Source organism: Tachyglossus aculeatus, chromosome 19, assembly GCF_015852505.1.
Source record: "Tachyglossus aculeatus isolate mTacAcu1 chromosome 19, mTacAcu1.pri, whole genome shotgun sequence".
In the NCBI taxonomy this organism is placed as follows: Eukaryota; Metazoa; Chordata; class Mammalia; order Monotremata; family Tachyglossidae; genus Tachyglossus; species Tachyglossus aculeatus.
The window spans coordinates 5,007,095-5,020,931 of NC_052084.1; the positions used below are offsets into that span (position 1 = coordinate 5,007,095).

Sequence of the window (13,837 nt, forward strand, 5' to 3'; positions counted from 1 at the left end):
GCCCCCAAATTCTGTTACACGGGCAGCACAGTGACCAACAATAGCAAAAGACAAAAAAAAGAAGTCAATCAATTGGCCAGCTGCACTACAGCGTGGCTTAGTGGAAAGAGCCCGGGTTTGGGAGTCAGAGGTCGTGGGTTCAAATCCTGGCTCTACCACTTGTCAGCTGTGTGACTTTGGGCAAGTCACAACTTCTCTGTACCTCAGGGACCTCATCTCTGAAATGGGGACTGACTGTTAGCCCCATGTGGTACAACCTGATAACCTTGTATCTACACCAGCACTTAGAACAGTGTTTGGAACATAGGAAGTGTTAATACTATCATTATTATTATTATGGTGAGCTAAAACTGCAAAACAAAACATGGAAAGGACAGATCAAACATTTTAAAGATACACTAAAAGAAAATCTCAGAAAATGATGCATTTTGAAAATTGGGAGTCAACTGCCACAGATAGATCAGCATGGCACACTACAATCAAGAAAACAACATCTCATTTCAAGCAGAAGTTTTTGAAAGATAACAAAAGTGGGAGGCAGAAGTGAGGCCAGAGCCAAGCAATGCAAGCAACGAATATGACAGCATGAAGTCCTTATATGTGCACAATGTAGTGGAGACTATAGGCCTCACACTGGTCTTTTCAGTCAAACAAGCAGCATGGCCCATTGGATGGAGCACGGGCTGGGGAGTCCAAAGGACGTGGGCTCCACCTCCTGTCTTTGACACCTTGGACAAGTCAGTTAACGTCTCTGTACCTCAGTTACCTCATCTGTAAAATGGGGATTAAGGCTGTGACCTATGTCGGACATGGACTGTGTCCAACCTGATCATGCTTAACCAATACCATTAATAAAAAAAAAAATCCACACACACCCATTGGTGAATTTCACACAGGCAAAGCTGAGTGAGTTGAGTGAGTGAGAAGATACCTGCTTCATCTGCCAATTTTTTTTCCAAAGGTGATTTGTCTGCAATTATCAAAGATTGGAAAAAACCCTATACACTTACCTATTAGAAGCATACTATTTTCTACTGTAGCCTCTATGCAAATAATAAAATTTTACACTAATGAGCAATGAAACTTGGGGGGAAAATAGTTACTGGGTATTCATTTTCAGAAAGCTTTAAAAGTATTCTTTCAATATTTCTACTCTATTGCCCAAAGTCTTGGGCTGCTTCTATGACTTATTTTAAAAGCAAAGAATTCTTCTTCAACTTGAATCCATTTTTACTCCTGCCTAACGGGAGTCCTAAAGAAAAGACTGTTGTCTGTAGATAGACAATTTTATCTTTGTCTATAAACTACCATCCACTTACCTGTCTACTCAGTATCAAAGACGCCACATTAAAATGTGTCTTCTTTCTTTTTCTTCATCTAAAATTGTTCCATAATGCTGGTATTTTTGGCAAGGATGTTCTTTCAGCAAGGAATTATCTATCCCTTCTATTGTAGCACTTACAAACAATATTTTCCTCTCAATTCCATCTAGATGAATTAAAAACATGGACACCTATAAAACTCAGTTTTATATGCACTACAAATATATATGACAATGCAAACTTGTAGTTAGATCATTTATGCATTTAATACCCATAAGGTAGACTTTTAAAAGCTTCATTCTTTCAATACACACACCCTACACCTCCCCCCTTGAATTAACAGTCAAGATGGCCTAAGGAGCACATCCATGCCAGATGTACTACGAAAGCTCTCAAGTATTTGCACTACTTTCCATTTACATTCTACATTTATTAGATAAGAATTGACCAAATTCTCAAGTTGTCTATTCCTTTGACTGTCTCCTCTTTGATGTTCATTCTAGATGCTCATCAAATACTTAGCAGAGGACAGCTGTCACGATCACAATGGTTTGAAGGTAGGATAGCTAAAGTCAAAGAAAAAAAATTACCCTAAATCACTGGACTGAAATTAGACAATGCTCAATTCTCTCCTGTCCAAATTATAATTTATATGAAAGTGTTCATAAGTGAAAGCACAGTACCTGTGCTTATATCTTGAAGACAGGCAAGTCCGAAGCCGATAAAGTGTTTCTAAATTAGATCCTGGGTTGAAAACTACTGGTGTACCCAATCAACACTTGCAGTTCCAGGCCACTGAACCCATCTGCTGATTATATACAGAAAGATCATAACTGAAATTTGCTATTATAAAACTCTCTCACCTCTCTCATCTTTCTTGCCTTTAGAAACTAGTTTCCTAGAGGCAAAAAGCCCCAACCAAGAATCCAGGGCTAGCAGTCTATTTCTTAACCAAGGTAATTAGAATCTGCATGATCTGCTTAAGCCCTAAAGAGCAGTGTGTTGGCTCCTATCATAAAAAGCGTCCACATGGAATCTGGTGTCCCTTAGTGGCAATCAAACTGACAACTGAAAGCTGGGGAAAACCAAGCTTTCATCATTGAAAGCTTTAAAGTCTCAGGCTGTAATTAGTTTCGGAAAGGTCTGAACCCTCATCTCAAGTCACCACAAAACAAACCTGCACCATCAGGAGAGCCTGGATAAATACCCTGTATTCAGAAGTTGCAAACAATCCTCCTGTTCCCCTCTCCCTACTCCCATCCACAACCTGCCAGTCACCGGCGGGGCAGCACTGAGGGATTTACTTTCACATTTTAAGACCAATTCCCAGTTTACAAAACAAAATTATCCGGTGTTCCTAATCCTGTGTCCAGATGATGTTTAAAAAACTGGTGTTCTTTGATAATACTAACATATAACTAAAGGAATTAATGCAATGTATTTTCCCAATAATTCCATTCTTGTTGAGCCTCCAGGAACATGGAGAGATGAGTGTTCTCAAGCCTGGAATGGCACACTGATTAAATACTTCACTGTACTTGTTTCAGATAATGCTGGTATAGATATTTCAGACACTTGTATTTTGGAGTAGGGATAAAGAGTTCTCCCAAAATTACTACTCTCGTGATTTATCCACAGTGAATTAGAGAGAATGAAAGTGCAATCAGCTCTGAAAGAGGGCATGCTTTTTCATTCTCCCATAGCCTGTGGTAAGGTCTTCATGTCAAAATGTATTTCTGATTTTCATATTCAGAATCATTGTTAAAAGTTCTAAACAATGTTAACATTTGCTATGTGGAATGGTAAATTAACCCATAAGCTCCAGAGAACTGACATACTATCTTCATAAGATAATTAGGATTTCAGAGGTAGTATGCTCAAAGGAAAAAAAAATCACTTATCTCAAAGGGTTTCATAAAATTGGATAAAGCAGTTCAGAAGAATAAGTGACTACCTGAATTGTTCAAATCTATTTAAATTGGCATCCCTGCAAATATAAAGGTTAGCTCCAGTCCACTCCACATTTATCAGTGACCTTTAAGAAATTATCAAGGATTCTGTGTATTGCTGTTCACAGACTCCTAGAGAATGAAATGAACTCCTTTGCTAATTCAACAACTGGTCAGGGAAATACTTTTTTTTTTCTAAGAATCATTTATCTTTTAATAGGAAGCATAGAAAATACTCTTGTTTTTAGTCATATCACAGTTGCTTCTTTCGCAAAACTGAGGAAAATGATCCAATAGCCCTTATAATCAATCTCAATGAAGGGACTTTCCAATGAATGCTAACTACATCTTGTAAATATGCTGCCAAAGGGAGTCCATCAATTACTCTCCAATTGGGTTTTCAGCTCAAGCTCCTGGAAATCAAAGGCACCAGCAAGGAGTTCTGGGACAGCATCACAGCAAGGAAGCCCCCATTAACATCAATGAACATCAGGGACCACTCTTCAAAACACCATTTTCTGTTCTAGTTCCCCAACTCTTCTTGTTCTTCACTCATTATCTCGGCCAGCTCTTCTTCTTGCACGGTTTCAGCTCCCACTTCATTGCATATGACTCCTAGATCTCTCTCTCTAGCCCAGACCTCTCATCAAGCCTGCAATCCCACATCTCCTCTTGCCTCCAAGACACTTCCACTTGGATGTCCAGTTGGCACTTTAAACTAAATATGTAGAAAACAGACCTACTCATCATTCGCCCTGAACCGTCCCCTCCTAACTTGTCCATCTCAGTCAATAACTCCACTAAACTCTCTATCCCAGTTGTCTGCCAATTCTATATGATCTATCCATCAATCAATAGTAATTATTGAGCTCTTACTATGTGCAGAGCACTGTACTAAGTGCTTGGGAGAGTACAACACAACAGAATTAGCAGTCATGTTCTCTGCCCCAAATGTGCTTACAGTCTTGAGCGGGGAGACAGACATTTGTGTAAACAAATAATGATCCTCCACTCCCTGCTGTCCTTCAGTTCTCTCATCCCAACTACTGCAAATTATCTTACACATATCTCTTGGACCTGAACAACAACCCAAACAACAACTAACCTGGAACAAGTTCTGGTCACAGTACAGCTAGACTACTGAATCAGCCTAATTGCGGGTCTCCCTTCCTCCAGACTCCCTCCTCTCCAAACCACAGGTCATGTTATTGCACAATCACCTTCCTGTAAAACTGTTTGGCCCACATCTCTCTGCTCCGGGAAAAAAACCCAAAAACCAAAAACAAAAACCCTCACTGGCTCCTAGAGTCCCTCTGCATCAAGCAAAAATTCTTCACAATTGGCTTCAAGCCATACACCCCATTCTACATATCTGCTCTCTTCACCTACTACACATCACAAGCTAACTTTATCAGTCAACTCTTCTCACTGCAGGTATCAAAACAGAAAACAAATGAAACCTATGTTTTTTGCCCTGCTTGCCGAGGAACTAACTTGATGAACAGCTATATTACAAGTTCATTTATACTTTTAGAGAGTATCATTTATTTTCCTCTTGCAGTAGCATGAACTTGGGTTTTTGATTTTTTTTAACTTAATTTACCCAAACCACAAGAATATAGCATTATGATTAAAGGATTCTAAAGAGGGATGCTATACAATAAAACAAAGTGTACATAAGCAATTAAACTCAGATTTCCAATTGACTTTTCATCTATGTCACACTTAGCGAAATAAAGCTTTCATGCCAGGAAATAACCAAGTTTCCTGACAGTTCCCAAGCCTCAAATGTTGTATTTACTGATTTCAATTCTTTTTTTTTTTTTTACCTTCCTAAGTCCCACTGAGAATCCAAATCATTGGAAAAAAAAATGTTGCTAAGGGATTGTGCTTGGTTATTTGTGTTTACTGGCACATTTCAACACAATCCAGTGTCTGACTTTTATCAGATTTGATGGAATGCTGGAAATCTTGCTTGGCTTCATACGGTTTCCACTATTTCAGTCTAAAATCTATTTGTGTGTGTGTGTGTGTGCACGCGCGTGTGTGTGTGTTTGTAATAACAGTCCACATCAACAGCCTGCAAAGCAGAACTACAAAATCAAGCTGCAAAGAACAATGTATTAGTCTTATTCTCTTCATAGACTCCACCATATTGCCCCAAGAGAATATCTCTTTAATAAAACAAAGATGTTTATACATTTGCTTATTTCATCCACAATCACTGTCTGACCCCTTGCCTGCTCATACTCTCTCTCTAGCTCTCTCTCTTACCTCCTCCTTTTTTTCACCTTGAAAAACTGTCTCTTTAAGCCTCTTACAAAACTCTGACAGAATTAGCAGAGTTGTTCATAGGACATCCACTAGAGCCACTTGGGAGAAATGAACTGGGCTGAATTGTTTGTGATCTACCACAGTATTTGGCACTTAGGGCTTAATAAATATCATTATCAATCAAGAGAAAATTTTTAAAAATCCATTCTTTTTGTTCTTCTTTATAGGACTGCCCACAAAAGAGAATGGGTATTTATCTCAAGACTCCCTTGAACTTCGAGATACTTTATGAAAATTCCTACCACCTTATCTTCGATGTCCAGCTCATATCTCCTCCATGCTGCACTTAGCTAGTCTTATATTATGCTCTGCTAAATCAATGGCATTTATCAAGGGCACTGTACTAAGCACTTGGAAGAGTACAATATCACAAGGTTGGTAGACAGGTCCTCTGCCCAAGTGGCTCTCCTTCCTACCTCCTCCAGTTGAGTCCACATGTGGCATTTCTTCTACCTAGATCTGTTGACTATTGCATGAATTTTGAGGCAAACTACATAGACTGTCTCTTTTATCTAGAATCACCAATCCCGGGGGAGAACACGCCAACTGGGAACTACCTAAATTCCCACCAAGTAGCCTCTGTGTACCAAAGCCAGGAGTCCAGGCTCCTCCAGAGCTGCATGGAACACACTGTTCCTAGCAAGGATGCCGACTGCAATGATGATGACGGTATTTGTTAAGCACTTACTATGGGCCAAGCACTGTTCTAAGCACTAGAATGCCAAATTACTAACCTGGCTAATCGCTCAGTGGAGACTATCTTCCCCAGAAACCAGAAGTTCAACATCAGGATAGAATAGGGAGGCAGCCTATCTGCAATATTAGCTGGGAAACTGGTGGGGGATATCCAATCCAAAAGGTTTCAAGCACACAGTCAACATGAGTCTAATAGAAACAATGCTACTGGCTCTCTCTGGCCCCGTGGAGGAATAGCACCTAAATGAAATTGAACGTTCCCACTGTAGACAAGGACATGGAAGAATAGGCTAAAAAAAGGCAGAGTGTCTGGAAGCCACAAAATTCCCTCTGTGAATTCTCTCACGTGCCTACACTCCTAAAGAAGAGGGCTGAAAACTTCCGAGTAGTAAAATATGATTTTACTGAAAACTAGGGGCCTTTCCAGCTCTGAAAGCTAAGGACCTACTACACGAAGAGACCACCCCAGAAAGCTAGCCATTTACTCTATCTTAAAGATTTCCAGAAGGATGTCACAAGCCCTCCCCTTACAACAATTTTTAACTAACTCCCTTGGGAGGTCATTGCATAACAATGTGTAGAAGAAAGGGTAGGATGGCTTTAGTCATAAAGGTAGTACATAAAACAAGGGAAGGAGGTTCGAGAAGACAGAAGGAGTCTCAATAATATAAAATAAGAACTTTGGAACAATTTGATGACTTAAGGACTGCAGTTATTCATTCAATCGTATTTATTGAGCGCTTACTGTGTGCAGAGCACTGTACTAAGCGCTTGAGTACTAAGTCTTGCAACCAAATTTCTCCTATCAAGAGAGCCTTTAACAAAGGAGCTCAGAGTATTAAAGGCAGAAATTACTTCCTTCAATTTAGAGATGGCAAGAATCAGCCTGGCTCCAAATTATAGAGTAAGACCTTGGAAACAACAAATCAAAATCCGGATTTCTCACTGTCTTCAGCAAATGGCATCCTCTGCCCAATGCACATTATCATCATCGATTAGCACTTAGCAAGTGGATGCAAAGTGCATGGCTACATATGGAGGGTTTCATTCCTCCCTGTTAAATTCTAGTTCCCAACACACGATGAAGGCTCCTGTCCATTCAAGCTAATTGCACTCTTTAGACAGATTCATTCTCTGCTTCACCAGGGATAGGTGTTGAAGAGGCGGTGCAACATTAATATAACAAAGCTTGTAATGCTGGTACTTGTCACATTCTGGTTCGGAGGATGAAACAAAAGTTATAAACTGTAATCTGTTTTTCCTAGAAAAAAAAAAATCCCAATGGTTTAAAATCAAGACTCCTGGCAATGAGAACCCCTGTTTTGAAAAGACTTTCTCAAAGTGCCTTACTTGAGCGCTGCTTGACTTCATTGCTTTTGATCCATTACTGGGCTCTAAGGGGACTACAAGATGGGAAACACAGAGTGAGAAAAAAGCAAATGAGTTTGAAGTAGACCCTAGACTCTTTAACCTGAAATACAATGAAGAGACAGCCAATGTCCAAAACTCTTGTAACAGGAGTATGAGCTTCATTCAAAATGAGGACAACACATATCTTTGAGTTATTAATAGAAAATGATCTTCCAAAACCATTCTCAACCACAAGAGAGAAATAAAATATCTTACAGGCAGATTTGGAAATGGAATCGTTTAGATCTCTTCTACAATATGGAATTACAGGCTCAAAATCTGTACCCGGAATTAGCAAATGGGAATTTTTAACACTTTGATGGCTCATACGCAAGTATGAACACAGAGCCCTCTCAAGACATGTGCTTAGTCAATGACTCACTGATTCACTGCAGACCAAACTGCTGAATCCTTGGGTCTCGAAGCCAGGGGAACTGCAAGGGTGGGTTTCACCCACTGCAGACCAATTTTCAGGGATAAGAAACCAGGCCTTCTGATACATTGTCTTGTCTTATGCTGTCAAATCGTCTCCAACCCATAGCAACTCCATGGACACATCTCTCCCAAAACACTCCACCTCCATCTGCAATTGTTCTGGTAGTGTATCCATATAGCTTGGTTTTTTTTGTAAAAATACAGAAGTGGTTTACCATTGCCTTCTTCCATGCAGTACACGAGTCTCTGCCCTCAACTCTCTCCCATGCCACTGCTGCCCAGAACAGGTGACTTTTGACTTGTAGCAGATAGTCTTCCACTCGCTAGCTAGCCCAAGCTAGGAATGGAATGGGTAGGCCTCTGCTTGACTCTCCCTCCCGTAGCTGAGACTGGTAAAGTACTGGAAACTTTCCAGCTGTGATCCTGAGAGGGGACTGATTTATTAGGTACTTGGATATTGGCCCTGACTTAGCAGATGCACACATACAGAAGCCAAAGACTGCTCTCCCATCATTCTTCTTCTCCCCTGGAGTCATAGGATAAGCAAATTTACCTCTTCCAGAACAATCTGCAGTGGAGCCCAGAAGTATCCTCCCAACTTTGTTTATCCCTCCTTCAACTAATTTCTTGTCTCAGAGTGAGATCTGTTGTTTGGCTATTCAGTCTCTGCAAATCATCACGCAGCTGCAGCAAGGGAGAAATGTGCTAAGTGAAAGGCAGCTTTTAACTACTGTACAACAACCTTCTGTACAGGTGCAAGATCTGCTGGCAGCCCCCCCGTGGTGCAACAGAAATGACAGGACTGAAGATCGTCTGTCATTTCCAACAGATGATTTCATCTCATCATCTTGGTATTCACTAAATCTCTATTTGTGTGGAGCGCTGCACTAAGCTGTGGGACCGTACAACTTAAAAAAAAACATTACCCCTGCCCTCTATGAACTTATCATGTGTGGCCTTATGTAATGATGGATGTGTTTCTGTCACTTGTGCTATGATCAATCAATCAATGGCATTTATTGAGTGTTTACTATATGCAGAGCACTGTATTAAGCACTTGGGAGAGTACAACAGAATTACCAGACAAGTTTCCTGCCCATAATGAGCTTACAGTCAAGGGGGGAGAAAAAAGGGGAGACAGACATTAATATGAATAAATAAGTAATGAATAAGCAGTAAATAAGTAATGATGCTATGTTTTACTGTTCTGGGATTTTTAGTTTGCATGCTCCTTATGACAGTAATCACATCTTTTATTTCATTTCCTTTTAAAATATTCAAAATACCTGGTGCAGTACTCCCCAGAAATTTTACTGATTGATTTGCAGATTTCTAAAATGAAGATGTGAATCTATACCATGAGGAGGCAGCATGGTCTAGTGGAAAGAGCATAGACCTGGGAATCAGGAGTCCTGGGTTCTAATTCCAGCTCCACCCTTGACTGGCATTATTATCTTGGACAAGTCATTTAATTTCTCCGTTCCTTAGTTTCCCCAATTGTAAAATGGGGCTAATAACCCCTACATTTTCTGACCATATTATGGAGGGAAAAATGAAATAGTTGCTGTGAAGGCCCTTTGGAAAAATGCAAGTAGCATACATATATGAGGATAAGTGTCAAAGTGCATACCGGGTGCAGGACATTTTGCATCACTGAGAACACCCAAACTAATAAAAATAATAATAGAATATATTAAGTGCTTACTATGTGAAAGCACTGTAATAAACACTGTAGCTGAAATAAGATAATCAAGGGAAACAAAGAAAAACCACTTGACTTGAACTTTCCAGTATTTTTGAGTTGAAATAGCTAATTAACAAACATTAATAACATACTGGTTAAGAATGAGGGTATATATAAACTATAAACTTAAGTGAAATTGATGATGAAGTAAAGACATAGCCTTGACCCTTTAATAATAATAATAATGGCATTTATTAAGCCCTTACTATGTGCAAAGCACTGTTCTAAGCACTGGGGAGGTTACAAGGTGATCAGGTTGTCCCATGAGGGGCTCACAGTCTTAATCCCTAGTTTACAGATAAGGTAACTGAGGCACAGAGAAGTTAAGTGACTTGCCCAGAGTCACACAGCTGACAATTGGCAGAGCCGGCATTTGAACCCATGACCTCTGACTCCAAAGCCTGTGCTCTTTCCACTGAGCCACACTGCTTCTTTCCCACCCAATATCATTCCCAGCATTTATCACTCAATGGTATTTACTGAGCAATTACTGGGTACAGAGGACTGTACTAAGCGCTTGGGAGAGCACAATACAACTTAGTTGGCAGCCCACATTTACTGCCCACAAGGAGTTTACAGCTAGATTGGGAAACAGTCATTAATATGAATAAATGAGTTATGGATATGTACCTAAGTGCTGTGAGGCTGAGAGCAGTGTGAACTAGTGCCTGCTCAGTTAACAACAGCAAGCTTTCACTCCAGACTCCACTCAAGTTCTCCATGCATTAGCATCATTCATTAACACCATTATCACCATTGTCAGTGATATTCATTGAGCATTTACAGTGCTCTCCTGAGCACTTGGGAGAGTAAAATACAACAGAGTTAGCAGAAATGACCCCTGCCCACAATGAGCTGACAATCAAGAGGGCGGAGTCAGATATTAATATAAATAACTTACAGCAGTAAATATGAATGCAACATTTCCAACAAGCATAAACCCTAGGCCAAGTGATTGAGTGAAATGTGCACTGAATGCAATGCAAAGCCAAAACATATCTATTGAAGAGCATAACATTTTCTGGGTTGGTACTCATCCTTTCAGAAAAGAAGCTCTAGTGCCTGTCTTCTCCATTTGAGTGTGAGCTCTTTATGGGGAAGAAATGTGCCACTTGCTTTTTTTATACTTCCCAAGTACTTAATTTCACAAGCTGCACGCAGTAGGTGCTCAATAAATGCTATTTGTATTACTAGATTGGTTTCTGGAGTGAAACCACACAAACTGTCCAAACGTTTCAATATAACCTGAGTTTGGAAGAAAACTGGAGGTTTTCTATACTTTTCTTCCCTTTACTTTTAGTCATTTATGATAACCTCACAGACACTTGTAACTTAGAGTCGCTGTTCTCCTGATGTCCATTACTGCTACCGGCTACAGTCAGGGCCCTTTTGAAGATATGAGGCACTACCATGTACACACACACACTGAGCCCTCTTGAACCAAAGGCTTTATAGCCTCAACCTCAGACCGAATGGCAGCAGAGCTGTATTTCTAGGGTAGCATTATAGCCACTCAATTTCTTATTGATTCAACAGACCAATGAAACCGATCGAAGTGTCTTTTGTCGCTGGAGCTCTTTTCATCTTAAGAGTGGCAGTGGTCTTTAATTAAACACTTTGTCACCATTAATTATCCCCTGGAAGAAGAGAATAACAGGCTCTTCTATTCAAAGTACAGTATGGGAGTTATTTTATTCATTTAGTTACAAAGAAACGGGAAAAGAATACACCTGTCTCTCCTAATGCATCTCAAAGTATTGTCTCTGGCTCTGCCTTGCCTTTACCAGCCACGGTTCTTATTAATGGCAAGAGCATATCATCATTTAATTAAGTACTACTGATTGGTAATCTATCCACTTCTTAATTGGCATGATTTCACAGCACTAACCATAATAGCCCATTTTGCATAACTAATAGCCTCTGCAAGGAAGACCTTTAGAAAAAGGCTGATTTTCAGAAGGATGTAAACACACAGAAATACTCTAGCTCTTTGGGAGGTAGCAAGAGGTAGTGGAAAGAGCACAGGCCTGGAAGCTGAGAGACCAGGGTTGCCAACTACTAAGATTGACTTTTACAACTTGTATGAGTAAATACTTCTGACTTTCCAACTTTTTTTTATTAACAGGTCAATAGACGCAGGGATTGGGTGATTTGGCGGGGGGGCAGGAGGGAGGCATGGGGTGAGGGGGAGAGGCAGCATTTCACATGGGAGCAGCTGACCAGACTTGCAAACAACTCCACTCCACTTCTGGGCAATTAGTGCACAACATTCAGCACACAGTAAATGCTTAATAGATACAACTACTACTACCTGCCGCTTTAAATGAGGCAGCAACCATGACATTCCTAGGATTCCTCCTGCCCCTACTTGGGTCGGACAGACACCACTGTGTATGGGCATCTAAATATTTATATTGACTTTATGGACATGACCAATTGTAGTCTGTTTTTCCAGACTGTGAATTTATGGACAGTTGACAAACCTGCTCAGTTGTAATCGTAGCTCTGCCACTAACCTGTTGTTTGACCTTAAGCAAGTCACTTCATTCATTCATTCAATCATATTTATTGAGCACTTACTGTTTGCAGAGCACTGTACTAAGCACTTGGAAAGTACAATTTAGCAATAGAGAGAGACAATCCCTGCCCACACCAGGCTTACTCTTTCTTGGCTTTAATCTCCTCATCTATAAAATGGGGATAAGATACTTACTTGCTCTACCTCTTATACGACAAGCCTCATGTTGGACAGGAACTATGTCTGATCTGATTATTATGCATATACAGGCTTAGCACAGTGCTTGGTATACAGTAAGCAGGTAATAAATTCCCTAATAATCTTTAATATTATTTTTCCACAGACCTGCTCCCTGTTTACTTCTTTTGAAGTCTGTCACCCCACTTCTAGACTGTAAGCCCATTGTGGGCAGGGTTTGTCTCTATTGATGAACTGTACTTTCCAAGGCTTAGTACAGTGTTCTGCACACTGTAAGTGCTCACTAAATATGAGTGAATGAATGAATGAATGCTAGGTTGACGCTTCTCCCAATCCATCCAAATGGATAATTCTAGAAGTAAGAAAATGATCCCACTAAGCACAGTATGAGATTGAAATGGGGGAAAATACAGAACTTCCCACATTTTTGATACCATCTTTCCTTGACACTAAGTGGAATCCTGATACAACTGTTTGCAATTTCATAAAAGCATTTCAAGAAATCCAGTCCTTCACTAGCCTGTCAAATTTAATTAAAGTGGGAGCAATTGGCTCAGAAACAGGATGGAAAGACATGAATATTTTCAAATAACAATTCTCCCAACCTCCAGGTAAAATATGTAATCTATTTGACTGCTTGTGCCATCATCTGGTAAACTGTAGCTATCTCTGTGAAGAAAATCCTTGGGACAATTGAGAATCAAATGCCCTTATGGTTTTGGAGTGGTATATGCAAGACTCAGGTGACTAAGGAGAAGGTGGCCAGACCATCCCCAGGGCAGACTGGAGATGATGGAGTGAGGATGTAGCGAAACAGCAGTGGAGAGGAGAGAGGCAGGGACCACCTTGTGGGCTTCAAAACCAGGCCCACCTTGGATAACAAGGAAAGAAGCACTGTGGCATAGTGGATAAGACATGGGCCTTAAGGACGAGAGCTCTAATCCCGGCTCTACCGCTTGTCTGCAGTGTGACACTTCACTTCTCTGGGCTTCAGTTACCTCATCTGTAAAATGGGGATTAAAACCGTGAGCCCCACGTGGGACAGGGACTGTGTCCAACCTGATTACCTTGTATCTACCCCTGCACTTAGTACAGTACCCGGCACATTGTAAGTACTTAACAAATTTTAATTATCAAGTGCCATCGAGTCGTTTCCGATTCATAGAGACTCCATGGATATACTTTCTCCAGAATGCCCTGTCCTCTGCCATAATACTTACACTTAATACAT

General features: G+C 40.4%; 1 protein-coding gene and 1 non-coding gene across 8 annotated transcripts in view; both read right to left on the bottom strand.

Annotated features, from left to right (window-relative positions):
* Nucleotides 1-13,837, bottom strand: part of SMYD3 (SET and MYND domain containing 3) — a 344,076-nt gene that overhangs the window by 158,523 nt on the left and 171,716 nt on the right. The gene's annotated exons all lie outside the window — the stretch shown is intronic.
* LOC119941066 lies at nucleotides 8,444-8,579 on the bottom strand. The gene has a single exon (XR_005455102.1). It is a non-coding gene; the product is annotated as a small nucleolar RNA SNORA7 (small nucleolar RNA).